Genomic DNA, 24,597 nt, shown 5'->3' with positions numbered 1-24,597 from the left:
TTACAAGAATCCTTCATTCATTGACACTCTCATGTTTATTTTAATGTGATTAGTTCGACTCGTTCACCACATTCGGGATGTAGTATAATAATGAGTAAATAATCTGTCATAAAGGATTAATGATGCAGTGATAGTCAGGTTTAGTTTATCTTTGCGTTTTTTTTCTCAAAAATATGCTCATGAATGCTAAAAAGTAGACACATTTAAAGGTTGGGAACGTGTTCAAAACTTAACTGGTCGTCTTCTGATGACATGAACTGGAGATGCTACGGCATAAACAATACGACAGTTGGATTGGTTTCAAACCCTTACACAGTTATTATCCGGTGTTACTATAGCGGTCAAATTGACAATTAAAGAATGAAAATCCAAAGCCAAGTAAAAAATAATGTCCTCCCCGGCGGGGAATCGAACCCCGGTCTCCCGCGTGACAGGCGGGGATACTAACCACTATACTACCGAGGACTTAGTAACGACCATCATTTTTAGGTACTTAACGCTCACTGCTATCTTGTTAATATATTGAACGCATCCGCAAATTCATAGTATTGATTGCTGTAGGCGATATATGTTAAGCGCAACCGATCCGTCATTCTACTTACTTGTTTTCTCTGCTACTCTTGCCAATTGAAATATCTTAATGAATTATCGCCCCTCCTTCCCCTAATATACGTTTCAGATTCAATTGATGGCGCTTTTTTGTTTTTATTACTAAATGTACAATACATCCAAATACGTATAAATCATCAATTTAACCATTTGTATACAGACCCCGTGATAGCTCAGTTGGTAGAGCGGGAGACTGTAGTGGAATAAGAAAATCTGACATCTCTAGGTCGGTGGTTCGACTCCGCCTCACGGGATATTTTTTGGTCCCATTTCACTCTCAAATATTACCATTGTTCGAGGAATTTTAGCGAATGCACATTAGCGGGTTGTTATGCATGTACCACGTTTCAACCTTATTCATTTTGTTTTAACGACCGACCGCCAAAGCAGTTGTAGGCATATCACGTAATTGTGCTAAATATAAATAAATCTTCATTATGTACAAATGTAGCTCTCGAGACTACTTTGAACTGTAGTTAGAACCGATAAAGTGACTGAATGACATCTGTACGCATTTATAAAGGCGTTATTTAATGACATATTACCCAAGAGGGGGACTAGCTCACATGGTAGAGCGCTCGCTTAGCATGCGAGAGGTACCGGGATCGATGCCCGGGTCCTCCATAAATTTTTGAATGTCGCCAATACTCAATTTTTCGGTAGTCTTTCAGCATTGAAAATGAATAGAGTCTGATATGAACGAAATAAGGAAATTGTGTCGATTCGAGTGTATGTCCTGCCCTTACACATGTTACAAGAATCCTTCATTCATTGACACTCTCATGTTTATTTTAATGTGATTAGTTCGACTCGTTCACCACATTCGGGATGTAGTATAATAATGAGTAAATAATCTGTCATAAAGGATTAATGATGCAGTGATAGTCAGGTTTAGTTTATCTTTGCGTTTTTTTTCTCAAAAATATGCTCATGAATGCTAAAAAGTAGACACATTTAAAGGTTGGGAACGTGTTCAAAACTTAACTGGTCGTCTTCTGATGACATGAACTGGAGATGCTACGGCATAAACAATACGACAGTTGGATTGGTTTCAAACCCTTACACAGTTATTATCCGGTGTTACTATAGCGGTCAAATTGACAATTAAAGAATGAAAATCCAAAGCCAAGTAAAAAATAATGTCCTCCCCGGCGGGGAATCGAACCCCGGTCTCCCGCGTGACAGGCGGGGATACTAACCACTATACTACCGAGGACTTAGTAACGACCATCATTTTTAGGTACTTAACGCTCACTGCTATCTTGTTAATATATTGAACGCATCCGCAAATTCATAGTATTGATTGCTGTAGGCGATATATGTTAAGCGCAACCGATCCGTCATTCTACTTACTTGTTTTCTCTGCTACTCTTGCCAATTGAAATATCTTAATGAATTATCGCCCCTCCTTCCCCTAATATACGTTTCAGATTCAATTGATGGCGCTTTTTTGTTTTTATTACTAAATGTACAATACATCCAAATACGTATAAATCATCAATTTAACCATTTGTATACAGACCCCGTGATAGCTCAGTTGGTAGAGCGGGAGACTGTAGTGGAATAAGAAAATCTGACATCTCTAGGTCGGTGGTTCGACTCCGCCTCACGGGATATTTTTTGGTCCCATTTCACTCTCAAATATTACCATTGTTCGAGGAATTTTAGCGAATGCACATTAGCGGGTTGTTATGCATGTACCACGTTTCAACCTTATTCATTTTGTTTTAACGACCGACCGCCAAAGCAGTTGTAGGCATATCACGTAATTGTGCTAAATATAAATAAATCTTCATTATGTACAAATGTAGCTCTCGAGACTACTTTGAACTGTAGTTAGAACCGATAAAGTGACTGAATGACATCTGTACGCATTTATAAAGGCGTTATTTAATGACATATTACCCAAGAGGGGGACTAGCTCACATGGTAGAGCGCTCGCTTAGCATGCGAGAGGTACCGGGATCGATGCCCGGGTCCTCCATAAATTTTTGAATGTCGCCAATACTCAATTTTTCGGTAGTCTTTCAGCATTGAAAATGAATAGAGTCTGATATGAACGAAATAAGGAAATTGTGTCGATTCGAGTGTATGTCCTGCCCTTACACATGTTACAAGAATCCTTCATTCATTGACACTCTCATGTTTATTTTAATGTGATTAGTTCGACTCGTTCACCACATTCGGGATGTAGTATAATAATGAGTAAATAATCTGTCATAAAGGATTAATGATGCAGTGATAGTCAGGTTTAGTTTATCTTTGCGTTTTTTTTCTCAAAAATATGCTCATGAATGCTAAAAAGTAGACACATTTAAAGGTTGGGAACGTGTTCAAAACTTAACTGGTCGTCTTCTGATGACATGAACTGGAGATGCTACGGCATAAACAATACGACAGTTGGATTGGTTTCAAACCCTTACACAGTTATTATCCGGTGTTACTATAGCGGTCAAATTGACAATTAAAGAATGAAAATCCAAAGCCAAGTAAAAAATAATGTCCTCCCCGGCGGGGAATCGAACCCCGGTCTCCCGCGTGACAGGCGGGGATACTAACCACTATACTACCGAGGACTTAGTAACGACCATCATTTTTAGGTACTTAACGCTCACTGCTATCTTGTTAATATATTGAACGCATCCGCAAATTCATAGTATTGATTGCTGTAGGCGATATATGTTAAGCGCAACCGATCCGTCATTCTACTTACTTGTTTTCTCTGCTACTCTTGCCAATTGAAATATCTTAATGAATTATCGCCCCTCCTTCCCCTAATATACGTTTCAGATTCAATTGATGGCGCTTTTTTGTTTTTATTACTAAATGTACAATACATCCAAATACGTATAAATCATCAATTTAACCATTTGTATACAGACCCCGTGATAGCTCAGTTGGTAGAGCGGGAGACTGTAGTGGAATAAGAAAATCTGACATCTCTAGGTCGGTGGTTCGACTCCGCCTCACGGGATATTTTTTGGTCCCATTTCACTCTCAAATATTACCATTGTTCGAGGAATTTTAGCGAATGCACATTAGCGGGTTGTTATGCATGTACCACGTTTCAACCTTATTCATTTTGTTTTAACGACCGACCGCCAAAGCAGTTGTAGGCATATCACGTAATTGTGCTAAATATAAATAAATCTTCATTATGTACAAATGTAGCTCTCGAGACTACTTTGAACTGTAGTTAGAACCGATAAAGTGACTGAATGACATCTGTACGCATTTATAAAGGCGTTATTTAATGACATATTACCCAAGAGGGGGACTAGCTCACATGGTAGAGCGCTCGCTTAGCATGCGAGAGGTACCGGGATCGATGCCCGGGTCCTCCATAAATTTTTGAATGTCGCCAATACTCAATTTTTCGGTAGTCTTTCAGCATTGAAAATGAATAGAGTCTGATATGAACGAAATAAGGAAATTGTGTCGATTCGAGTGTATGTCCTGCCCTTACACATGTTACAAGAATCCTTCATTCATTGACACTCTCATGTTTATTTTAATGTGATTAGTTCGACTCGTTCACCACATTCGGGATGTAGTATAATAATGAGTAAATAATCTGTCATAAAGGATTAATGATGCAGTGATAGTCAGGTTTAGTTTATCTTTGCGTTTTTTTTCTCAAAAATATGCTCATGAATGCTAAAAAGTAGACACATTTAAAGGTTGGGAACGTGTTCAAAACTTAACTGGTCGTCTTCTGATGACATGAACTGGAGATGCTACGGCATAAACAATACGACAGTTGGATTGGTTTCAAACCCTTACACAGTTATTATCCGGTGTTACTATAGCGGTCAAATTGACAATTAAAGAATGAAAATCCAAAGCCAAGTAAAAAATAATGTCCTCCCCGGCGGGGAATCGAACCCCGGTCTCCCGCGTGACAGGCGGGGATACTAACCACTATACTACCGAGGACTTAGTAACGACCATCATTTTTAGGTACTTAACGCTCACTGCTATCTTGTTAATATATTGAACGCATCCGCAAATTCATAGTATTGATTGCTGTAGGCGATATATGTTAAGCGCAACCGATCCGTCATTCTACTTACTTGTTTTCTCTGCTACTCTTGCCAATTGAAATATCTTAATGAATTATCGCCCCTCCTTCCCCTAATATACGTTTCAGATTCAATTGATGGCGCTTTTTTGTTTTTATTACTAAATGTACAATACATCCAAATACGTATAAATCATCAATTTAACCATTTGTATACAGACCCCGTGATAGCTCAGTTGGTAGAGCGGGAGACTGTAGTGGAATAAGAAAATCTGACATCTCTAGGTCGGTGGTTCGACTCCGCCTCACGGGATATTTTTTGGTCCCATTTCACTCTCAAATATTACCATTGTTCGAGGAATTTTAGCGAATGCACATTAGCGGGTTGTTATGCATGTACCACGTTTCAACCTTATTCATTTTGTTTTAACGACCGACCGCCAAAGCAGTTGTAGGCATATCACGTAATTGTGCTAAATATAAATAAATCTTCATTATGTACAAATGTAGCTCTCGAGACTACTTTGAACTGTAGTTAGAACCGATAAAGTGACTGAATGACATCTGTACGCATTTATAAAGGCGTTATTTAATGACATATTACCCAAGAGGGGGACTAGCTCACATGGTAGAGCGCTCGCTTAGCATGCGAGAGGTACCGGGATCGATGCCCGGGTCCTCCATAAATTTTTGAATGTCGCCAATACTCAATTTTTCGGTAGTCTTTCAGCATTGAAAATGAATAGAGTCTGATATGAACGAAATAAGGAAATTGTGTCGATTCGAGTGTATGTCCTGCCCTTACACATGTTACAAGAATCCTTCATTCATTGACACTCTCATGTTTATTTTAATGTGATTAGTTCGACTCGTTCACCACATTCGGGATGTAGTATAATAATGAGTAAATAATCTGTCATAAAGGATTAATGATGCAGTGATAGTCAGGTTTAGTTTATCTTTGCGTTTTTTTTCTCAAAAATATGCTCATGAATGCTAAAAAGTAGACACATTTAAAGGTTGGGAACGTGTTCAAAACTTAACTGGTCGTCTTCTGATGACATGAACTGGAGATGCTACGGCATAAACAATACGACAGTTGGATTGGTTTCAAACCCTTACACAGTTATTATCCGGTGTTACTATAGCGGTCAAATTGACAATTAAAGAATGAAAATCCAAAGCCAAGTAAAAAATAATGTCCTCCCCGGCGGGGAATCGAACCCCGGTCTCCCGCGTGACAGGCGGGGATACTAACCACTATACTACCGAGGACTTAGTAACGACCATCATTTTTAGGTACTTAACGCTCACTGCTATCTTGTTAATATATTGAACGCATCCGCAAATTCATAGTATTGATTGCTGTAGGCGATATATGTTAAGCGCAACCGATCCGTCATTCTACTTACTTGTTTTCTCTGCTACTCTTGCCAATTGAAATATCTTAATGAATTATCGCCCCTCCTTCCCCTAATATACGTTTCAGATTCAATTGATGGCGCTTTTTTGTTTTTATTACTAAATGTACAATACATCCAAATACGTATAAATCATCAATTTAACCATTTGTATACAGACCCCGTGATAGCTCAGTTGGTAGAGCGGGAGACTGTAGTGGAATAAGAAAATCTGACATCTCTAGGTCGGTGGTTCGACTCCGCCTCACGGGATATTTTTTGGTCCCATTTCACTCTCAAATATTACCATTGTTCGAGGAATTTTAGCGAATGCACATTAGCGGGTTGTTATGCATGTACCACGTTTCAACCTTATTCATTTTGTTTTAACGACCGACCGCCAAAGCAGTTGTAGGCATATCACGTAATTGTGCTAAATATAAATAAATCTTCATTATGTACAAATGTAGCTCTCGAGACTACTTTGAACTGTAGTTAGAACCGATAAAGTGACTGAATGACATCTGTACGCATTTATAAAGGCGTTATTTAATGACATATTACCCAAGAGGGGGACTAGCTCACATGGTAGAGCGCTCGCTTAGCATGCGAGAGGTACCGGGATCGATGCCCGGGTCCTCCATAAATTTTTGAATGTCGCCAATACTCAATTTTTCGGTAGTCTTTCAGCATTGAAAATGAATAGAGTCTGATATGAACGAAATAAGGAAATTGTGTCGATTCGAGTGTATGTCCTGCCCTTACACATGTTACAAGAATCCTTCATTCATTGACACTCTCATGTTTATTTTAATGTGATTAGTTCGACTCGTTCACCACATTCGGGATGTAGTATAATAATGAGTAAATAATCTGTCATAAAGGATTAATGATGCAGTGATAGTCAGGTTTAGTTTATCTTTGCGTTTTTTTTCTCAAAAATATGCTCATGAATGCTAAAAAGTAGACACATTTAAAGGTTGGGAACGTGTTCAAAACTTAACTGGTCGTCTTCTGATGACATGAACTGGAGATGCTACGGCATAAACAATACGACAGTTGGATTGGTTTCAAACCCTTACACAGTTATTATCCGGTGTTACTATAGCGGTCAAATTGACAATTAAAGAATGAAAATCCAAAGCCAAGTAAAAAATAATGTCCTCCCCGGCGGGGAATCGAACCCCGGTCTCCCGCGTGACAGGCGGGGATACTAACCACTATACTACCGAGGACTTAGTAACGACCATCATTTTTAGGTACTTAACGCTCACTGCTATCTTGTTAATATATTGAACGCATCCGCAAATTCATAGTATTGATTGCTGTAGGCGATATATGTTAAGCGCAACCGATCCGTCATTCTACTTACTTGTTTTCTCTGCTACTCTTGCCAATTGAAATATCTTAATGAATTATCGCCCCTCCTTCCCCTAATATACGTTTCAGATTCAATTGATGGCGCTTTTTTGTTTTTATTACTAAATGTACAATACATCCAAATACGTATAAATCATCAATTTAACCATTTGTATACAGACCCCGTGATAGCTCAGTTGGTAGAGCGGGAGACTGTAGTGGAATAAGAAAATCTGACATCTCTAGGTCGGTGGTTCGACTCCGCCTCACGGGATATTTTTTGGTCCCATTTCACTCTCAAATATTACCATTGTTCGAGGAATTTTAGCGAATGCACATTAGCGGGTTGTTATGCATGTACCACGTTTCAACCTTATTCATTTTGTTTTAACGACCGACCGCCAAAGCAGTTGTAGGCATATCACGTAATTGTGCTAAATATAAATAAATCTTCATTATGTACAAATGTAGCTCTCGAGACTACTTTGAACTGTAGTTAGAACCGATAAAGTGACTGAATGACATCTGTACGCATTTATAAAGGCGTTATTTAATGACATATTACCCAAGAGGGGGACTAGCTCACATGGTAGAGCGCTCGCTTAGCATGCGAGAGGTACCGGGATCGATGCCCGGGTCCTCCATAAATTTTTGAATGTCGCCAATACTCAATTTTTCGGTAGTCTTTCAGCATTGAAAATGAATAGAGTCTGATATGAACGAAATAAGGAAATTGTGTCGATTCGAGTGTATGTCCTGCCCTTACACATGTTACAAGAATCCTTCATTCATTGACACTCTCATGTTTATTTTAATGTGATTAGTTCGACTCGTTCACCACATTCGGGATGTAGTATAATAATGAGTAAATAATCTGTCATAAAGGATTAATGATGCAGTGATAGTCAGGTTTAGTTTATCTTTGCGTTTTTTTTCTCAAAAATATGCTCATGAATGCTAAAAAGTAGACACATTTAAAGGTTGGGAACGTGTTCAAAACTTAACTGGTCGTCTTCTGATGACATGAACTGGAGATGCTACGGCATAAACAATACGACAGTTGGATTGGTTTCAAACCCTTACACAGTTATTATCCGGTGTTACTATAGCGGTCAAATTGACAATTAAAGAATGAAAATCCAAAGCCAAGTAAAAAATAATGTCCTCCCCGGCGGGGAATCGAACCCCGGTCTCCCGCGTGACAGGCGGGGATACTAACCACTATACTACCGAGGACTTAGTAACGACCATCATTTTTAGGTACTTAACGCTCACTGCTATCTTGTTAATATATTGAACGCATCCGCAAATTCATAGTATTGATTGCTGTAGGCGATATATGTTAAGCGCAACCGATCCGTCATTCTACTTACTTGTTTTCTCTGCTACTCTTGCCAATTGAAATATCTTAATGAATTATCGCCCCTCCTTCCCCTAATATACGTTTCAGATTCAATTGATGGCGCTTTTTTGTTTTTATTACTAAATGTACAATACATCCAAATACGTATAAATCATCAATTTAACCATTTGTATACAGACCCCGTGATAGCTCAGTTGGTAGAGCGGGAGACTGTAGTGGAATAAGAAAATCTGACATCTCTAGGTCGGTGGTTCGACTCCGCCTCACGGGATATTTTTTGGTCCCATTTCACTCTCAAATATTACCATTGTTCGAGGAATTTTAGCGAATGCACATTAGCGGGTTGTTATGCATGTACCACGTTTCAACCTTATTCATTTTGTTTTAACGACCGACCGCCAAAGCAGTTGTAGGCATATCACGTAATTGTGCTAAATATAAATAAATCTTCATTATGTACAAATGTAGCTCTCGAGACTACTTTGAACTGTAGTTAGAACCGATAAAGTGACTGAATGACATCTGTACGCATTTATAAAGGCGTTATTTAATGACATATTACCCAAGAGGGGGACTAGCTCACATGGTAGAGCGCTCGCTTAGCATGCGAGAGGTACCGGGATCGATGCCCGGGTCCTCCATAAATTTTTGAATGTCGCCAATACTCAATTTTTCGGTAGTCTTTCAGCATTGAAAATGAATAGAGTCTGATATGAACGAAATAAGGAAATTGTGTCGATTCGAGTGTATGTCCTGCCCTTACACATGTTACAAGAATCCTTCATTCATTGACACTCTCATGTTTATTTTAATGTGATTAGTTCGACTCGTTCACCACATTCGGGATGTAGTATAATAATGAGTAAATAATCTGTCATAAAGGATTAATGATGCAGTGATAGTCAGGTTTAGTTTATCTTTGCGTTTTTTTTCTCAAAAATATGCTCATGAATGCTAAAAAGTAGACACATTTAAAGGTTGGGAACGTGTTCAAAACTTAACTGGTCGTCTTCTGATGACATGAACTGGAGATGCTACGGCATAAACAATACGACAGTTGGATTGGTTTCAAACCCTTACACAGTTATTATCCGGTGTTACTATAGCGGTCAAATTGACAATTAAAGAATGAAAATCCAAAGCCAAGTAAAAAATAATGTCCTCCCCGGCGGGGAATCGAACCCCGGTCTCCCGCGTGACAGGCGGGGATACTAACCACTATACTACCGAGGACTTAGTAACGACCATCATTTTTAGGTACTTAACGCTCACTGCTATCTTGTTAATATATTGAACGCATCCGCAAATTCATAGTATTGATTGCTGTAGGCGATATATGTTAAGCGCAACCGATCCGTCATTCTACTTACTTGTTTTCTCTGCTACTCTTGCCAATTGAAATATCTTAATGAATTATCGCCCCTCCTTCCCCTAATATACGTTTCAGATTCAATTGATGGCGCTTTTTTGTTTTTATTACTAAATGTACAATACATCCAAATACGTATAAATCATCAATTTAACCATTTGTATACAGACCCCGTGATAGCTCAGTTGGTAGAGCGGGAGACTGTAGTGGAATAAGAAAATCTGACATCTCTAGGTCGGTGGTTCGACTCCGCCTCACGGGATATTTTTTGGTCCCATTTCACTCTCAAATATTACCATTGTTCGAGGAATTTTAGCGAATGCACATTAGCGGGTTGTTATGCATGTACCACGTTTCAACCTTATTCATTTTGTTTTAACGACCGACCGCCAAAGCAGTTGTAGGCATATCACGTAATTGTGCTAAATATAAATAAATCTTCATTATGTACAAATGTAGCTCTCGAGACTACTTTGAACTGTAGTTAGAACCGATAAAGTGACTGAATGACATCTGTACGCATTTATAAAGGCGTTATTTAATGACATATTACCCAAGAGGGGGACTAGCTCACATGGTAGAGCGCTCGCTTAGCATGCGAGAGGTACCGGGATCGATGCCCGGGTCCTCCATAAATTTTTGAATGTCGCCAATACTCAATTTTTCGGTAGTCTTTCAGCATTGAAAATGAATAGAGTCTGATATGAACGAAATAAGGAAATTGTGTCGATTCGAGTGTATGTCCTGCCCTTACACATGTTACAAGAATCCTTCATTCATTGACACTCTCATGTTTATTTTAATGTGATTAGTTCGACTCGTTCACCACATTCGGGATGTAGTATAATAATGAGTAAATAATCTGTCATAAAGGATTAATGATGCAGTGATAGTCAGGTTTAGTTTATCTTTGCGTTTTTTTTCTCAAAAATATGCTCATGAATGCTAAAAAGTAGACACATTTAAAGGTTGGGAACGTGTTCAAAACTTAACTGGTCGTCTTCTGATGACATGAACTGGAGATGCTACGGCATAAACAATACGACAGTTGGATTGGTTTCAAACCCTTACACAGTTATTATCCGGTGTTACTATAGCGGTCAAATTGACAATTAAAGAATGAAAATCCAAAGCCAAGTAAAAAATAATGTCCTCCCCGGCGGGGAATCGAACCCCGGTCTCCCGCGTGACAGGCGGGGATACTAACCACTATACTACCGAGGACTTAGTAACGACCATCATTTTTAGGTACTTAACGCTCACTGCTATCTTGTTAATATATTGAACGCATCCGCAAATTCATAGTATTGATTGCTGTAGGCGATATATGTTAAGCGCAACCGATCCGTCATTCTACTTACTTGTTTTCTCTGCTACTCTTGCCAATTGAAATATCTTAATGAATTATCGCCCCTCCTTCCCCTAATATACGTTTCAGATTCAATTGATGGCGCTTTTTTGTTTTTATTACTAAATGTACAATACATCCAAATACGTATAAATCATCAATTTAACCATTTGTATACAGACCCCGTGATAGCTCAGTTGGTAGAGCGGGAGACTGTAGTGGAATAAGAAAATCTGACATCTCTAGGTCGGTGGTTCGACTCCGCCTCACGGGATATTTTTTGGTCCCATTTCACTCTCAAATATTACCATTGTTCGAGGAATTTTAGCGAATGCACATTAGCGGGTTGTTATGCATGTACCACGTTTCAACCTTATTCATTTTGTTTTAACGACCGACCGCCAAAGCAGTTGTAGGCATATCACGTAATTGTGCTAAATATAAATAAATCTTCATTATGTACAAATGTAGCTCTCGAGACTACTTTGAACTGTAGTTAGAACCGATAAAGTGACTGAATGACATCTGTACGCATTTATAAAGGCGTTATTTAATGACATATTACCCAAGAGGGGGACTAGCTCACATGGTAGAGCGCTCGCTTAGCATGCGAGAGGTACCGGGATCGATGCCCGGGTCCTCCATAAATTTTTGAATGTCGCCAATACTCAATTTTTCGGTAGTCTTTCAGCATTGAAAATGAATAGAGTCTGATATGAACGAAATAAGGAAATTGTGTCGATTCGAGTGTATGTCCTGCCCTTACACATGTTACAAGAATCCTTCATTCATTGACACTCTCATGTTTATTTTAATGTGATTAGTTCGACTCGTTCACCACATTCGGGATGTAGTATAATAATGAGTAAATAATCTGTCATAAAGGATTAATGATGCAGTGATAGTCAGGTTTAGTTTATCTTTGCGTTTTTTTTCTCAAAAATATGCTCATGAATGCTAAAAAGTAGACACATTTAAAGGTTGGGAACGTGTTCAAAACTTAACTGGTCGTCTTCTGATGACATGAACTGGAGATGCTACGGCATAAACAATACGACAGTTGGATTGGTTTCAAACCCTTACACAGTTATTATCCGGTGTTACTATAGCGGTCAAATTGACAATTAAAGAATGAAAATCCAAAGCCAAGTAAAAAATAATGTCCTCCCCGGCGGGGAATCGAACCCCGGTCTCCCGCGTGACAGGCGGGGATACTAACCACTATACTACCGAGGACTTAGTAACGACCATCATTTTTAGGTACTTAACGCTCACTGCTATCTTGTTAATATATTGAACGCATCCGCAAATTCATAGTATTGATTGCTGTAGGCGATATATGTTAAGCGCAACCGATCCGTCATTCTACTTACTTGTTTTCTCTGCTACTCTTGCCAATTGAAATATCTTAATGAATTATCGCCCCTCCTTCCCCTAATATACGTTTCAGATTCAATTGATGGCGCTTTTTTGTTTTTATTACTAAATGTACAATACATCCAAATACGTATAAATCATCAATTTAACCATTTGTATACAGACCCCGTGATAGCTCAGTTGGTAGAGCGGGAGACTGTAGTGGAATAAGAAAATCTGACATCTCTAGGTCGGTGGTTCGACTCCGCCTCACGGGATATTTTTTGGTCCCATTTCACTCTCAAATATTACCATTGTTCGAGGAATTTTAGCGAATGCACATTAGCGGGTTGTTATGCATGTACCACGTTTCAACCTTATTCATTTTGTTTTAACGACCGACCGCCAAAGCAGTTGTAGGCATATCACGTAATTGTGCTAAATATAAATAAATCTTCATTATGTACAAATGTAGCTCTCGAGACTACTTTGAACTGTAGTTAGAACCGATAAAGTGACTGAATGACATCTGTACGCATTTATAAAGGCGTTATTTAATGACATATTACCCAAGAGGGGGACTAGCTCACATGGTAGAGCGCTCGCTTAGCATGCGAGAGGTACCGGGATCGATGCCCGGGTCCTCCATAAATTTTTGAATGTCGCCAATACTCAATTTTTCGGTAGTCTTTCAGCATTGAAAATGAATAGAGTCTGATATGAACGAAATAAGGAAATTGTGTCGATTCGAGTGTATGTCCTGCCCTTACACATGTTACAAGAATCCTTCATTCATTGACACTCTCATGTTTATTTTAATGTGATTAGTTCGACTCGTTCACCACATTCGGGATGTAGTATAATAATGAGTAAATAATCTGTCATAAAGGATTAATGATGCAGTGATAGTCAGGTTTAGTTTATCTTTGCGTTTTTTTTCTCAAAAATATGCTCATGAATGCTAAAAAGTAGACACATTTAAAGGTTGGGAACGTGTTCAAAACTTAACTGGTCGTCTTCTGATGACATGAACTGGAGATGCTACGGCATAAACAATACGACAGTTGGATTGGTTTCAAACCCTTACACAGTTATTATCCGGTGTTACTATAGCGGTCAAATTGACAATTAAAGAATGAAAATCCAAAGCCAAGTAAAAAATAATGTCCTCCCCGGCGGGGAATCGAACCCCGGTCTCCCGCGTGACAGGCGGGGATACTAACCACTATACTACCGAGGACTTAGTAACGACCATCATTTTTAGGTACTTAACGCTCACTGCTATCTTGTTAATATATTGAACGCATCCGCAAATTCATAGTATTGATTGCTGTAGGCGATATATGTTAAGCGCAACCGATCCGTCATTCTACTTACTTGTTTTCTCTGCTACTCTTGCCAATTGAAATATCTTAATGAATTATCGCCCCTCCTTCCCCTAATATACGTTTCAGATTCAATTGATGGCGCTTTTTTGTTTTTATTACTAAATGTACAATACATCCAAATACGTATAAATCATCAATTTAACCATTTGTATACAGACCCCGTGATAGCTCAGTTGGTAGAGCGGGAGACTGTAGTGGAATAAGAAAATCTGACATCTCTAGGTCGGTGGTTCGACTCCGCCTCACGGGATATTTTTTGGTCCCATTTCACTCTCAAATATTACCATTGTTCGAGGAATTTTAGCGAATGCACATTAGCGGGTTGTTATGCATGTACCACGTTTCAACCTTATTCATTTTGTTTTAACGACCGACCGCCAAAGCAGTTGTAGGCATATCACGTAATTGTGCTAAATATAAATAAATCTTCATTATGTACAAATGTAGCTCTCGAGACTACTTTGAACTGTAGTTAGAACCGATAAAGTGACTGAATGACATCTGTACGCATTTATAAAGGCGTTATTTAATGACATATTACCCAAGAGGGGGACTAGCTCACATGGTAGAGCGCTCGCTTAGCATGCGAGAGGTACCGGGATCGATGCCCGGGTCCTCCATAAATTTTTGAATGTCGCCAATACTCAATTTTTCGGTAGTCTTTCAGCATTGAAAATGAATAGAGTCTGATATGAACGAAATAAGGAAATTGTGTCGATTCGAGTGTATGTCCTGCCCTTACACATGTTACAAGAATCCTTCATTCATTGACACTCTCATGTTTATTTTAATGTGATTAGTTCGACTCGTTCACCACATTCGGGATGTAGTATAATAATGAGTAAATAATCTGTCATAAAGGATTAATGATGCAGTGATAGTCAGGTTTAGTTTATCTTTGCGTTTTTTTTCTCAAAAATATGCTCATGAATGCTAAAAAGTAGACACATTTAAAGGTTGGGAACGTGTTCAAAACTTAACTGGTCGTCTTCTGATGACATGAACTGGAGATGCTACGGCATAAACAATACGACAGTTGGATTGGTTTCAAACCCTTACACAGTTATTATCCGGTGTTACTATAGCGGTCAAATTGACAATTAAAGAATGAAAATCCAAAGCCAAGTAAAAAATAATGTCCTCCCCGGCGGGGAATCGAACCCCGGTCTCCCGCGTGACAGGCGGGGATACTAACCACTATACTACCGAGGACTTAGTAACGACCATCATTTTTAGGTACTTAACGCTCACTGCTATCTTGTTAATATATTGAACGCATCCGCAAATTCATAGTATTGATTGCTGTAGGCGATATATGTTAAGCGCAACCGATCCGTCATTCTACTTACTTGTTTTCTCTGCTACTCTTGCCAATTGAAATATCTTAATGAATTATCGCCCCTCCTTCCCCTAATATACGTTTCAGATTCAATTGATGGCGCTTTTTTGTTTTTATTACTAAATGTACAATACATCCAAATACGTATAAATCATCAATTTAACCATTTGTATACAGACCCCGTGATAGCTCAGTTGGTAGAGCGGGAGACTGTAGTGGAATAAGAAAATCTGACATCTCTAGGTCGGTGGTTCGACTCCGCCTCACGGGATATTTTTTGGTCCCATTTCACTCTCAAATATTACCATTGTTCGAGGAATTTTAGCGAATGCACATTAGCGGGTTGTTATGCATGTACCACGTTTCAACCTTATTCATTTTGTTTTAACGACCGACCGCCAAAGCAGTTGTAGGCATATCACGTAATTGTGCTAAATATAAATAAATCTTCATTATGTACAAATGTAGCTCTCGAGACTACTTTGAACTGTAGTTAGAACCGATAAAGTGACTGAATGACATCTGTACGCATTTATAAAGGCGTTATTTAATGACATATTACCCAAGAGGGGGACTAGCTCACATGGTAGAGCGCTCGCTTAGCATGCGAGAGGTACCGGGATCGATGCCCGGGTCCTCCATAAATTTTTGAATGTCGCCAATACTCAATTTTTCGGTAGTCTTTCAGCATTGAAAATGAATAGAGTCTGATATGAACGAAATAAGGAAATTGTGTCGATTCGAGTGTATGTCCTGCCCTTACACATGTTACAAGAATCCTTCATTCATTGACACTCTCATGTTTATTTTAATGTGATTAGTTCGACTCGTTCACCACATTCGGGATGTAGTATAATAATGAGTAAATAATCTGTCATAAAGGATTAATGATGCAGTGATAGTCAGGTTTAGTTTATCTTTGCGTTTTTTTTCTCAAAAATATGCTCATGAATGCTAAAAAGTAGACACATTTAAAGGTTGGGAACGTGTTCAAAACTTAACTGGTCGTCTTCTGATGACATGAACTGGAGATGCTACGGCATAAACAATACGACAGTTGGATTGGTTTCAAACCCTTACACAGTTATTATCCGGTGTTACTATAGCGGTCAAATTGACAATTAAAGAATGAAAATCCAAAGCCAAGTAAAAAATAATGTCCTCCCCGGCGGGGAATCGAACCCCGGTCTCCCGCGTGACAGGCGGGGATACTAACCACTATACTACCGAGGACTTAGTAACGACCATCATTTTTAGGTACTTAACGCTCACTGCTATCTTGTTAATATATTGAACGCATCCGCAAATTCATAGTATTGATTGCTGTAGGCGATATATGTTAAGCGCAACCGATCCGTCATTCTACTTACTTGTTTTCTCTGCTACTCTTGCCAATTGAAATATCTTAATGAATTATCGCCCCTCCTTCCCCTAATATACGTTTCAGATTCAATTGATGGCGCTTTTTTGTTTTTATTACTAAATGTACAATACATCCAAATACGTATAAATCATCAATTTAACCATTTGTATACAGACCCCGTGATAGCTCAGTTGGTAGAGCGGGAGACTGTAGTGGAATAAGAAAATCTGACATCTCTAGGTCGGTGGTTCGACTCCGCCTCACGGGATATTTTTTGGTCCCATTTCACTCTCAAATATTACCATTGTTCGAGGAATTTTAGCGAATGCACATTAGCGGGTTGTTATGCATGTACCACGTTTCAACCTTATTCATTTTGTTTTAACGACCGACCGCCAAAGCAGTTGTAGGCATATCACGTAATTGTGCTAAATATAAATAAATCTTCATTATGTACAAATGTAGCTCTCGAGACTACTTTGAACTGTAGTTAGAACCGATAAAGTGACTGAATGACATCTGTACGCATTTATAAAGGCGTTATTTAATGACATATTACCCAAGAGGGGGACTAGCTCACATGGTAGAGCGCTCGCTTAGCATGCGAGAGGTACCGGGATCGATGCCCGGGTCCTCCATAAATTTTTGAATGTCGCCAATACTCAATTTTTCGGTAGTCTTTCAGCATTGAAAATGAATAGAGTCTGATATGAACGAAATAAGGAAATTGTGTCGATTCGAGTGTATGTCCTGCCCTTACACATGTTACAAGAATCCTTCATTCATTGACACTCTCATGTTTATTTTAATGTGATTAGTTCGACTCGTTCACCACATTCGGGATGTAGTATAATAATGAGTAAATAATCTGTCATAAAGGATTAATGATGCAGTGATAGTCAGGTTTAGTTTATCTTTGCGTTTTTTTTCTCAAAAATATGCTCATGAATGCTAAAAAGTAGACACATTTAAAGGTTGGGAACGTGTTCAAAACTTAACTGGTCGTCTTCTGATGACATGAACTGGAGATGCTACGGCATAAACAATACGACAGTTGGATTGGTTTCAAACCCTTACACAGTTATTATCCGGTGTTACTATAGCGGTCAAATTGACAATTAAAGAATGAAAATCCAAAGCCAAGTAAAAAATAATGTCCTCCCCGGCGGGGAATCGAACCCCGGTCTCCCGCGTGACAGGCGGGGATACTAACCACTATACTACCGAGGACTTAGTAACGACCATCATTTTTAGGTACTTAACGCTCACTGCTATCTTGTTAATATATTGAACGCATCCGCAAATTCATAGTATTGATTGCTGTAGGCGATATATGTTAAGCGCAACCGATCCGTCATTCTACTTACTTGTTTTCTCTGCTACTCTTGCCAATTGAAATATCTTAATGAATTATCGCCCCTCCTTCCCCTAATATACGTTTCAGATTCAATTGATGGCGCTTTTTTGTTTTTATTACTAAATGTACAATACATCCAAATACGTATAAATCATCAATTTAACCATTTGTATACAGACCCCGTGATAGCTCAGTTGGTAGAGCGGGAGACTGTAGTGGAATAAGAAAATCTGACATCTCTAGGTCGGTGGTTCGACTCCGCCTCACGGGATATTTTTTGGTCCCATTTCACTCTCAAATATTACCATTGTTCGAGGAATTTTAGCGAATGCACATTAGCGGGTTGTTATGCATGTACCACGTTTCAACCTTATTCATTTTGTTTTAACGACCGACCGCCAAAGCAGTTGTAGGCATATCACGTAATTGTGCTAAATATAAATAAATCTTCATTATGTACAAATGTAGCTCTCGAGACTACTTTGAACTGTAGTTAGAACCGATAAAGTGACTGAATGACATCTGTACGCATTTATAAAGGCGTTATTTAATGACATATTACCCAAGAGGGGGACTAGCTCACATGGTAGAGCGCTCGCTTAGCATGCGAGAGGTACCGGGATCGATGCCCGGGTCCTCCATAAATTTTTGAATGTCGCCAATACTCAATTTTTCGGTAGTCTTTCAGCATTGAAAATGAATAGAGTCTGATATGAACGAAATAAGGAAATTGTGTCGATTCGAGTGTATGTCCTGCCCTTACACATGTTACAAGAATCCTTCATTCATTGACACTCTCATGTTTATTTTAATGTGATTAGTTCGACTCGTTCACCACATTCGGGATGTAGTATAATAATGAGTAAATAATCTGTCATAAAGGATTAATGATGCAGTGATAGTCAGGTTTAGTTTATCTTTGCGTTTTTTTTCTCAAAAATATGCTCATGAATGCTAAAAAGTAGACACATTTAAAGGTTGGGAACGTGTTCAAAACTTAACTGGTCGTCTTCTGATGACATGAACTGGAGATGCTACGGCATAAACAATACGACAGTTGGATTGGTTTCAAACCCTTACACAGTTATTATCCGGTGTTACTATAGCGGTCAAATTGACAATTAAAGAATGAAAATCCAAAGCCAAGTAAAAAATAATGTCCTCCCCGGCGGGGAATCGAACCCCGGTCTCCCGCGTGACAGGCGGGGATACTAACCACTATACTACCGAGGACTTAGTAACGACCATCATTTTTAGGTACTTAACGCTCACTGCTATCTTGTTAATATATTGAACGCATCCGCAAATTCATAGTATTGATTGCTGTAGGCGATATATGTTAAGCGCAACCGATCCGTCATTCTACTTACTTGTTTTCTCTGCTACTCTTGCCAATTGAAATATCTTAATGAATTATCGCCCCTCCTTCCCCTAATATACGTTTCAGATTCAATTGATGGCGCTTTTTTGTTTTTATTACTAAATGTACAATACATCCAAATACGTATAAATCATCAATTTAACCATTTGTATACAGACCCCGTGATAGCTCAGTTGGTAGAGCGGGAGACTGTAGTGGAATAAGAAAATCTGACATCTCTAGGTCGGTGGTTCGACTCCGCCTCACGGGATATTTTTTGGTCCCATTTCACTCTCAAATATTACCATTGTTCGAGGAATTTTAGCGAATGCACATTAGCGGGTTGTTATGCATGTACCACGTTTCAACCTTATTCATTTTGTTTTAACGACCGACCGCCAAAGCAGTTGTAGGCATATCACGTAATTGTGCTAAATATAAATAAATCTTCATTATGTACAAATGTAGCTCTCGAGACTACTTTGAACTGTAGTTAGAACCGATAAAGTGACTGAATGACATCTGTACGCATTTATAAAGGCGTTATTTAATGACATATTACCCAAGAGGGGGACTAGCTCACATGGTAGAGCGCTCGCTTAGCATGCGAGAGGTACCGGGATCGATGCCCGGGTCCTCCATAAATTTTTGAATGTCGCCAATACTCAATTTTTCGGTAGTCTTTCAGCATTGAAAATGAATAGAGTCTGATATGAACGAAATAAGGAAATTGTGTCGATTCGAGTGTATGTCCTGCCCTTACACATGTTACAAGAATCCTTCATTCATTGACACTCTCATGTTTATTTTAATGTGATTAGTTCGACTCGTTCACCACATTCGGGATGTAGTATAATAATGAGTAAATAATCTGTCATAAAGGATTAATGATGCAGTGATAGTCAGGTTTAGTTTATCTTTGCGTTTTTTTTCTCAAAAATATGCTCATGAATGCTAAAAAGTAGACACATTTAAAGGTTGGGAACGTGTTCAAAACTTAACTGGTCGTCTTCTGATGACATGAACTGGAGATGCTACGGCATAAACAATACGACAGTTGGATTGGTTTCAAACCCTTACACAGTTATTATCCGGTGTTACTATAGCGGTCAAATTGACAATTAAAGAATGAAAATCCAAAGCCAAGTAAAAAATAATGTCCTCCCCGGCGGGGAATCGAACCCCGGTCTCCCGCGTGACAGGCGGGGATACTAACCACTATACTACCGAGGACTTAGTAACGACCATCATTTTTAGGTACTTAACGCTCACTGCTATCTTGTTAATATATTGAACGCATCCGCAAATTCATAGTATTGATTGCTGTAGGCGATATATGTTAAGCGCAACCGATCCGTCATTCTACTTACTTGTTTTCTCTGCTACTCTTGCCAATTGAAATATCTTAATGAATTATCGCCCCTCCTTCCCCTAATATACGTTTCAGATTCAATTGATGGCGCTTTTTTGTTTTTATTACTAAATGTACAATACATCCAAATACGTATAAATCATCAATTTAACCATTTGTATACAGACCCCGTGATAGCTCAGTTGGTAGAGCGGGAGACTGTAGTGGAATAAGAAAATCTGACATCTCTAGGTCGGTGGTTCGACTCCGCCTCACGGGATATTTTTTGGTCCCATTTCACTCTCAAATATTACCATTGTTCGAGGAATTTTAGCGAATGCACATTAGCGGGTTGTTATGCATGTACCACGTTTCAACCTTATTCATTTTGTTTTAACGACCGACCGCCAAAGCAGTTGTAGGCATATCACGTAATTGTGCTAAATATAAATAAATCTTCATTATGTACAAATGTAGCTCTCGAGACTACTTTGAACTGTAGTTAGAACCGATAAAGTGACTGAATGACATCTGTACGCATTTATAAAGGCGTTATTTAATGACATATTACCCAAGAGGGGGACTAGCTCACATGGTAGAGCGCTCGCTTAGCATGCGAGAGGTACCGGGATCGATGCCCGGGTCCTCCATAAATTTTTGAATGTCGCCAATACTCAATTTTTCGGTAGTCTTTCAGCATTGAAAATGAATAGAGTCTGATATGAACGAAATAAGGAAATTGTGTCGATTCGAGTGTATGTCCTGCCCTTACACATGTTACAAGAATCCTTCATTCATTGACACTCTCATGTTTATTTTAATGTGATTAGTTCGACTCGTTCACCACATTCGGGATGTAGTATAATAATGAGTAAATAATCTGTCATAAAGGATTAATGATGCAGTGATAGTCAGGTTTAGTTTATCTTTGCGTTTTTTTTCTCAAAAATATGCTCATGAATGCTAAAAAGTAGACACATTTAAAGGTTGGGAACGTGTTCAAAACTTAACTGGTCGTCTTCTGATGACATGAACTGGAGATGCTACGGCATAAACAATACGACAGTTGGATTGGTTTCAAACCCTTACACAGTTATTATCCGGTGTTACTATAGCGGTCAAATTGACAATTAAAGAATGAAAATCCAAAGCCAAGTAAAAAATAATGTCCTCCCCGGCGGGGAATCGAACCCCGGTCTCCCGCGTGACAGGCGGGGATACTAACCACTATACTACCGAGGACTTAGTAACGACCATCATTTTTAGGTACTTAACGCTCACTGCTATCTTGTTAATATATTGAACGCATCCGCAAATTCATAGTATTGATTGCTGTAGGCGATATATGTTAAGCGCAACCGATCCGTCATTCTACTTACTTGTTTTCTCTGCTACTCTTGCCAATTGAAATATCTTAATGAATTATCGCCCCTCCTTCCCCTAATATACGTTTCAGATTCAATTGATGGCGCTTTTTTGTTTTTATTACTAAATGTACAATACATCCAAATACGTATAAATCATCAATTTAACCATTTGTATACAGACCCCGTGATAGCTCAGTTGGTAGAGCGGGAGACTGTAGTGGAATAAGAAAATCTGACATCTCTAGGTCGGTGGTTCGACTCCGCCTCACGGGATATTTTTTGGTCCCATTTCACTCTCAAATATTACCATTGTTCGAGGAATTTTAGCGAATGCACATTAGCGGGTTGTTATGCATGTACCACGTTTCAACCTTATTCATTTTGTTTTAACGACCGACCGCCAAAGCAGTTGTAGGCATATCACGTAATTGTGCTAAATATAAATAAATCTTCATTATGTACAAATGTAGCTCTCGAGACTACTTTGAACTGTAGTTAGAACCGATAAAGTGACTGAATGACATCTGTACGCATTTATAAAGGCGTTATTTAATGACATATTACCCAAGAGGGGGACTAGCTCACATGGTAGAGCGCTCGCTTAGCATGCGAGAGGTACCGGGATCGATGCCCGGGTCCTCCATAAATTTTTGAATGTCGCCAATACTCAATTTTTCGGTAGTCTTTCAGCATTGAAAATGAATAGAGTCTGATATGAACGAAATAAGGAAATTGTGTCGATTCGAGTGTATGTCCTGCCCTTACACATGTTACAAGAATCCTTCATTCATTGACACTCTCATGTTTATTTTAATGTGATTAGTTCGACTCGTTCACCACATTCGGGATGTAGTATAATAATGAGTAAATAATCTGTCATAAAGGATTAATGATGCAGTGATAGTCAGGTTTAGTTTATCTTTGCGTTTTTTTTCTCAAAAATATGCTCATGAATGCTAAAAAGTAGACACATTTAAAGGTTGGGAACGTGTTCAAAACTTAACTGGTCGTCTTCTGATGACATGAACTGGAGATGCTACGGCATAAACAATACGACAGTTGGATTGGTTTCAAACCCTTACACAGTTATTATCCGGTGTTACTATAGCGGTCAAATTGACAATTAAAGAATGAAAATCCAAAGCCAAGTAAAAAATAATGTCCTCCCCGGCGGGGAATCGAACCCCGGTCTCCCGCGTGACAGGCGGGGATACTAACCACTATACTACCGAGGACTTAGTAACGACCATCATTTTTAGGTACTTAACGCTCACTGCTATCTTGTTAATATATTGAACGCATCCGCAAATTCATAGTATTGATTGCTGTAGGCGATATATGTTAAGCGCAACCGATCCGTCATTCTACTTACTTGTTTTCTCTGCTACTCTTGCCAATTGAAATATCTTAATGAATTATCGCCCCTCCTTCCCCTAATATACGTTTCAGATTCAATTGATGGCGCTTTTTTGTTTTTATTACTAAATGTACAATACATCCAAATACGTATAAATCATCAATTTAACCATTTGTATACAGACCCCGTGATAGCTCAGTTGGTAGAGCGGGAGACTGTAGTGGAATAAGAAAATCTGACATCTCTAGGTCGGTGGTTCGACTCCGCCTCACGGGATATTTTTTGGTCCCATTTCACTCTCAAATATTACCATTGTTCGAGGAATTTTAGCGAATGCACATTAGCGGGTTGTTATGCATGTACCACGTTTCAACCTTATTCATTTTGTTTTAACGACCGACCGCCAAAGCAGTTGTAGGCATATCACGTAATTGTGCTAAATATAAATAAATCTTCATTATGTACAAATGTAGCTCTCGAGACTACTTTGAACTGTAGTTAGAACCGATAAAGTGACTGAATGACATCTGTACGCATTTATAAAGGCGTTATTTAATGACATATTACCCAAGAGGGGGACTAGCTCACATGGTAGAGCGCTCGCTTAGCATGCGAGAGGTACCGGGATCGATGCCCGGGTCCTCCATAAATTTTTGAATGTCGCCAATACTCAATTTTTCGGTAGTCTTTCAGCATTGAAAATGAATAGAGTCTGATATGAACGAAATAAGGAAATTGTGTCGATTCGAGTGTATGTCCTGCCCTTACACATGTTACAAGAATCCTTCATTCATTGACACTCTCATGTTTATTTTAATGTGATTAGTTCGACTCGTTCACCACATTCGGGATGTAGTATAATAATGAGTAAATAATCTGTCATAAAGGAT

General features: G+C 38.9%; 54 non-coding genes across 54 annotated transcripts; 36 read left to right on the top strand and 18 right to left on the bottom strand.

Moving 5' to 3' along the window:
* Positions 1-393: 393 nt before the first annotated feature.
* Trnad-guc (transfer RNA aspartic acid (anticodon GUC)) lies at positions 394-465 on the bottom strand. Its single transcript has one exon. It is a non-coding gene; the product is annotated as a tRNA-Asp (tRNA).
* Positions 466-771: 306 nt separating this feature from the next.
* On the top strand, positions 772-863 carry Trnay-gua (transfer RNA tyrosine (anticodon GUA)). The gene is given in 2 exon segments: positions 772-808; positions 828-863. It is a non-coding gene; the product is annotated as a tRNA-Tyr (tRNA).
* Positions 864-1,160: 297 nt separating this feature from the next.
* Positions 1,161-1,233, top strand: Trnaa-agc (transfer RNA alanine (anticodon AGC)). Its single transcript has one exon. It is a non-coding gene; the product is annotated as a tRNA-Ala (tRNA).
* Positions 1,234-1,753: 520 nt separating this feature from the next.
* Trnad-guc (transfer RNA aspartic acid (anticodon GUC)) lies at positions 1,754-1,825 on the bottom strand. The gene has a single exon. It is a non-coding gene; the product is annotated as a tRNA-Asp (tRNA).
* Positions 1,826-2,131: 306 nt separating this feature from the next.
* Positions 2,132-2,223, top strand: Trnay-gua (transfer RNA tyrosine (anticodon GUA)). Its single transcript is given in 2 exon segments — positions 2,132-2,168; positions 2,188-2,223. It is a non-coding gene; the product is annotated as a tRNA-Tyr (tRNA).
* A 297-nt stretch (positions 2,224-2,520) lies between these two features.
* Trnaa-agc (transfer RNA alanine (anticodon AGC)) lies at positions 2,521-2,593 on the top strand. Its single transcript has one exon. It is a non-coding gene; the product is annotated as a tRNA-Ala (tRNA).
* A 520-nt stretch (positions 2,594-3,113) lies between these two features.
* Trnad-guc (transfer RNA aspartic acid (anticodon GUC)) lies at positions 3,114-3,185 on the bottom strand. The gene has a single exon. It is a non-coding gene; the product is annotated as a tRNA-Asp (tRNA).
* Positions 3,186-3,491: 306 nt separating this feature from the next.
* Trnay-gua (transfer RNA tyrosine (anticodon GUA)) lies at positions 3,492-3,583 on the top strand. The gene is given in 2 exon segments: positions 3,492-3,528; positions 3,548-3,583. It is a non-coding gene; the product is annotated as a tRNA-Tyr (tRNA).
* A 297-nt stretch (positions 3,584-3,880) lies between these two features.
* Positions 3,881-3,953, top strand: Trnaa-agc (transfer RNA alanine (anticodon AGC)). The gene has a single exon. It is a non-coding gene; the product is annotated as a tRNA-Ala (tRNA).
* Positions 3,954-4,473: 520 nt separating this feature from the next.
* On the bottom strand, positions 4,474-4,545 carry Trnad-guc (transfer RNA aspartic acid (anticodon GUC)). Its single transcript has one exon. It is a non-coding gene; the product is annotated as a tRNA-Asp (tRNA).
* Positions 4,546-4,851: 306 nt separating this feature from the next.
* Trnay-gua (transfer RNA tyrosine (anticodon GUA)) lies at positions 4,852-4,943 on the top strand. Its single transcript is given in 2 exon segments — positions 4,852-4,888; positions 4,908-4,943. It is a non-coding gene; the product is annotated as a tRNA-Tyr (tRNA).
* A 297-nt stretch (positions 4,944-5,240) lies between these two features.
* On the top strand, positions 5,241-5,313 carry Trnaa-agc (transfer RNA alanine (anticodon AGC)). Its single transcript has one exon. It is a non-coding gene; the product is annotated as a tRNA-Ala (tRNA).
* Positions 5,314-5,833: 520 nt separating this feature from the next.
* On the bottom strand, positions 5,834-5,905 carry Trnad-guc (transfer RNA aspartic acid (anticodon GUC)). Its single transcript has one exon. It is a non-coding gene; the product is annotated as a tRNA-Asp (tRNA).
* Positions 5,906-6,211: 306 nt separating this feature from the next.
* Positions 6,212-6,303, top strand: Trnay-gua (transfer RNA tyrosine (anticodon GUA)). The gene is given in 2 exon segments: positions 6,212-6,248; positions 6,268-6,303. It is a non-coding gene; the product is annotated as a tRNA-Tyr (tRNA).
* Positions 6,304-6,600: 297 nt separating this feature from the next.
* Positions 6,601-6,673, top strand: Trnaa-agc (transfer RNA alanine (anticodon AGC)). The gene has a single exon. It is a non-coding gene; the product is annotated as a tRNA-Ala (tRNA).
* A 520-nt stretch (positions 6,674-7,193) lies between these two features.
* Trnad-guc (transfer RNA aspartic acid (anticodon GUC)) lies at positions 7,194-7,265 on the bottom strand. Its single transcript has one exon. It is a non-coding gene; the product is annotated as a tRNA-Asp (tRNA).
* A 306-nt stretch (positions 7,266-7,571) lies between these two features.
* Trnay-gua (transfer RNA tyrosine (anticodon GUA)) lies at positions 7,572-7,663 on the top strand. Its single transcript is given in 2 exon segments — positions 7,572-7,608; positions 7,628-7,663. It is a non-coding gene; the product is annotated as a tRNA-Tyr (tRNA).
* A 297-nt stretch (positions 7,664-7,960) lies between these two features.
* On the top strand, positions 7,961-8,033 carry Trnaa-agc (transfer RNA alanine (anticodon AGC)). The gene has a single exon. It is a non-coding gene; the product is annotated as a tRNA-Ala (tRNA).
* A 520-nt stretch (positions 8,034-8,553) lies between these two features.
* Trnad-guc (transfer RNA aspartic acid (anticodon GUC)) lies at positions 8,554-8,625 on the bottom strand. Its single transcript has one exon. It is a non-coding gene; the product is annotated as a tRNA-Asp (tRNA).
* Positions 8,626-8,931: 306 nt separating this feature from the next.
* On the top strand, positions 8,932-9,023 carry Trnay-gua (transfer RNA tyrosine (anticodon GUA)). The gene is given in 2 exon segments: positions 8,932-8,968; positions 8,988-9,023. It is a non-coding gene; the product is annotated as a tRNA-Tyr (tRNA).
* Positions 9,024-9,320: 297 nt separating this feature from the next.
* On the top strand, positions 9,321-9,393 carry Trnaa-agc (transfer RNA alanine (anticodon AGC)). The gene has a single exon. It is a non-coding gene; the product is annotated as a tRNA-Ala (tRNA).
* Positions 9,394-9,913: 520 nt separating this feature from the next.
* On the bottom strand, positions 9,914-9,985 carry Trnad-guc (transfer RNA aspartic acid (anticodon GUC)). Its single transcript has one exon. It is a non-coding gene; the product is annotated as a tRNA-Asp (tRNA).
* Positions 9,986-10,291: 306 nt separating this feature from the next.
* Positions 10,292-10,383, top strand: Trnay-gua (transfer RNA tyrosine (anticodon GUA)). Its single transcript is given in 2 exon segments — positions 10,292-10,328; positions 10,348-10,383. It is a non-coding gene; the product is annotated as a tRNA-Tyr (tRNA).
* A 297-nt stretch (positions 10,384-10,680) lies between these two features.
* On the top strand, positions 10,681-10,753 carry Trnaa-agc (transfer RNA alanine (anticodon AGC)). The gene has a single exon. It is a non-coding gene; the product is annotated as a tRNA-Ala (tRNA).
* A 520-nt stretch (positions 10,754-11,273) lies between these two features.
* Positions 11,274-11,345, bottom strand: Trnad-guc (transfer RNA aspartic acid (anticodon GUC)). Its single transcript has one exon. It is a non-coding gene; the product is annotated as a tRNA-Asp (tRNA).
* Positions 11,346-11,651: 306 nt separating this feature from the next.
* On the top strand, positions 11,652-11,743 carry Trnay-gua (transfer RNA tyrosine (anticodon GUA)). The gene is given in 2 exon segments: positions 11,652-11,688; positions 11,708-11,743. It is a non-coding gene; the product is annotated as a tRNA-Tyr (tRNA).
* Positions 11,744-12,040: 297 nt separating this feature from the next.
* On the top strand, positions 12,041-12,113 carry Trnaa-agc (transfer RNA alanine (anticodon AGC)). Its single transcript has one exon. It is a non-coding gene; the product is annotated as a tRNA-Ala (tRNA).
* Positions 12,114-12,633: 520 nt separating this feature from the next.
* On the bottom strand, positions 12,634-12,705 carry Trnad-guc (transfer RNA aspartic acid (anticodon GUC)). Its single transcript has one exon. It is a non-coding gene; the product is annotated as a tRNA-Asp (tRNA).
* A 306-nt stretch (positions 12,706-13,011) lies between these two features.
* On the top strand, positions 13,012-13,103 carry Trnay-gua (transfer RNA tyrosine (anticodon GUA)). The gene is given in 2 exon segments: positions 13,012-13,048; positions 13,068-13,103. It is a non-coding gene; the product is annotated as a tRNA-Tyr (tRNA).
* Positions 13,104-13,400: 297 nt separating this feature from the next.
* On the top strand, positions 13,401-13,473 carry Trnaa-agc (transfer RNA alanine (anticodon AGC)). Its single transcript has one exon. It is a non-coding gene; the product is annotated as a tRNA-Ala (tRNA).
* Positions 13,474-13,993: 520 nt separating this feature from the next.
* Positions 13,994-14,065, bottom strand: Trnad-guc (transfer RNA aspartic acid (anticodon GUC)). Its single transcript has one exon. It is a non-coding gene; the product is annotated as a tRNA-Asp (tRNA).
* A 306-nt stretch (positions 14,066-14,371) lies between these two features.
* On the top strand, positions 14,372-14,463 carry Trnay-gua (transfer RNA tyrosine (anticodon GUA)). The gene is given in 2 exon segments: positions 14,372-14,408; positions 14,428-14,463. It is a non-coding gene; the product is annotated as a tRNA-Tyr (tRNA).
* A 297-nt stretch (positions 14,464-14,760) lies between these two features.
* Positions 14,761-14,833, top strand: Trnaa-agc (transfer RNA alanine (anticodon AGC)). The gene has a single exon. It is a non-coding gene; the product is annotated as a tRNA-Ala (tRNA).
* Positions 14,834-15,353: 520 nt separating this feature from the next.
* Trnad-guc (transfer RNA aspartic acid (anticodon GUC)) lies at positions 15,354-15,425 on the bottom strand. The gene has a single exon. It is a non-coding gene; the product is annotated as a tRNA-Asp (tRNA).
* A 306-nt stretch (positions 15,426-15,731) lies between these two features.
* Trnay-gua (transfer RNA tyrosine (anticodon GUA)) lies at positions 15,732-15,823 on the top strand. Its single transcript is given in 2 exon segments — positions 15,732-15,768; positions 15,788-15,823. It is a non-coding gene; the product is annotated as a tRNA-Tyr (tRNA).
* Positions 15,824-16,120: 297 nt separating this feature from the next.
* Trnaa-agc (transfer RNA alanine (anticodon AGC)) lies at positions 16,121-16,193 on the top strand. The gene has a single exon. It is a non-coding gene; the product is annotated as a tRNA-Ala (tRNA).
* A 520-nt stretch (positions 16,194-16,713) lies between these two features.
* On the bottom strand, positions 16,714-16,785 carry Trnad-guc (transfer RNA aspartic acid (anticodon GUC)). Its single transcript has one exon. It is a non-coding gene; the product is annotated as a tRNA-Asp (tRNA).
* A 306-nt stretch (positions 16,786-17,091) lies between these two features.
* Positions 17,092-17,183, top strand: Trnay-gua (transfer RNA tyrosine (anticodon GUA)). The gene is given in 2 exon segments: positions 17,092-17,128; positions 17,148-17,183. It is a non-coding gene; the product is annotated as a tRNA-Tyr (tRNA).
* A 297-nt stretch (positions 17,184-17,480) lies between these two features.
* Positions 17,481-17,553, top strand: Trnaa-agc (transfer RNA alanine (anticodon AGC)). The gene has a single exon. It is a non-coding gene; the product is annotated as a tRNA-Ala (tRNA).
* A 520-nt stretch (positions 17,554-18,073) lies between these two features.
* On the bottom strand, positions 18,074-18,145 carry Trnad-guc (transfer RNA aspartic acid (anticodon GUC)). Its single transcript has one exon. It is a non-coding gene; the product is annotated as a tRNA-Asp (tRNA).
* Positions 18,146-18,451: 306 nt separating this feature from the next.
* Positions 18,452-18,543, top strand: Trnay-gua (transfer RNA tyrosine (anticodon GUA)). The gene is given in 2 exon segments: positions 18,452-18,488; positions 18,508-18,543. It is a non-coding gene; the product is annotated as a tRNA-Tyr (tRNA).
* A 297-nt stretch (positions 18,544-18,840) lies between these two features.
* Positions 18,841-18,913, top strand: Trnaa-agc (transfer RNA alanine (anticodon AGC)). The gene has a single exon. It is a non-coding gene; the product is annotated as a tRNA-Ala (tRNA).
* A 520-nt stretch (positions 18,914-19,433) lies between these two features.
* Trnad-guc (transfer RNA aspartic acid (anticodon GUC)) lies at positions 19,434-19,505 on the bottom strand. The gene has a single exon. It is a non-coding gene; the product is annotated as a tRNA-Asp (tRNA).
* Positions 19,506-19,811: 306 nt separating this feature from the next.
* On the top strand, positions 19,812-19,903 carry Trnay-gua (transfer RNA tyrosine (anticodon GUA)). The gene is given in 2 exon segments: positions 19,812-19,848; positions 19,868-19,903. It is a non-coding gene; the product is annotated as a tRNA-Tyr (tRNA).
* Positions 19,904-20,200: 297 nt separating this feature from the next.
* Trnaa-agc (transfer RNA alanine (anticodon AGC)) lies at positions 20,201-20,273 on the top strand. The gene has a single exon. It is a non-coding gene; the product is annotated as a tRNA-Ala (tRNA).
* A 520-nt stretch (positions 20,274-20,793) lies between these two features.
* Positions 20,794-20,865, bottom strand: Trnad-guc (transfer RNA aspartic acid (anticodon GUC)). The gene has a single exon. It is a non-coding gene; the product is annotated as a tRNA-Asp (tRNA).
* Positions 20,866-21,171: 306 nt separating this feature from the next.
* On the top strand, positions 21,172-21,263 carry Trnay-gua (transfer RNA tyrosine (anticodon GUA)). Its single transcript is given in 2 exon segments — positions 21,172-21,208; positions 21,228-21,263. It is a non-coding gene; the product is annotated as a tRNA-Tyr (tRNA).
* Positions 21,264-21,560: 297 nt separating this feature from the next.
* On the top strand, positions 21,561-21,633 carry Trnaa-agc (transfer RNA alanine (anticodon AGC)). Its single transcript has one exon. It is a non-coding gene; the product is annotated as a tRNA-Ala (tRNA).
* A 520-nt stretch (positions 21,634-22,153) lies between these two features.
* Positions 22,154-22,225, bottom strand: Trnad-guc (transfer RNA aspartic acid (anticodon GUC)). Its single transcript has one exon. It is a non-coding gene; the product is annotated as a tRNA-Asp (tRNA).
* Positions 22,226-22,531: 306 nt separating this feature from the next.
* Trnay-gua (transfer RNA tyrosine (anticodon GUA)) lies at positions 22,532-22,623 on the top strand. The gene is given in 2 exon segments: positions 22,532-22,568; positions 22,588-22,623. It is a non-coding gene; the product is annotated as a tRNA-Tyr (tRNA).
* Positions 22,624-22,920: 297 nt separating this feature from the next.
* On the top strand, positions 22,921-22,993 carry Trnaa-agc (transfer RNA alanine (anticodon AGC)). Its single transcript has one exon. It is a non-coding gene; the product is annotated as a tRNA-Ala (tRNA).
* A 520-nt stretch (positions 22,994-23,513) lies between these two features.
* Trnad-guc (transfer RNA aspartic acid (anticodon GUC)) lies at positions 23,514-23,585 on the bottom strand. Its single transcript has one exon. It is a non-coding gene; the product is annotated as a tRNA-Asp (tRNA).
* Positions 23,586-23,891: 306 nt separating this feature from the next.
* On the top strand, positions 23,892-23,983 carry Trnay-gua (transfer RNA tyrosine (anticodon GUA)). Its single transcript is given in 2 exon segments — positions 23,892-23,928; positions 23,948-23,983. It is a non-coding gene; the product is annotated as a tRNA-Tyr (tRNA).
* Positions 23,984-24,280: 297 nt separating this feature from the next.
* Positions 24,281-24,353, top strand: Trnaa-agc (transfer RNA alanine (anticodon AGC)). The gene has a single exon. It is a non-coding gene; the product is annotated as a tRNA-Ala (tRNA).
* The last annotated feature ends 244 nt before the right edge of the window (positions 24,354-24,597 follow it).

Source organism: Mytilus galloprovincialis, chromosome 11, assembly GCF_965363235.1.
Source record: "Mytilus galloprovincialis chromosome 11, xbMytGall1.hap1.1, whole genome shotgun sequence".
Classification (NCBI taxonomy): Eukaryota; Metazoa; Mollusca; class Bivalvia; order Mytilida; family Mytilidae; genus Mytilus; species Mytilus galloprovincialis.
This window is presented reverse-complemented; position numbering and strand designations above follow the sequence as displayed.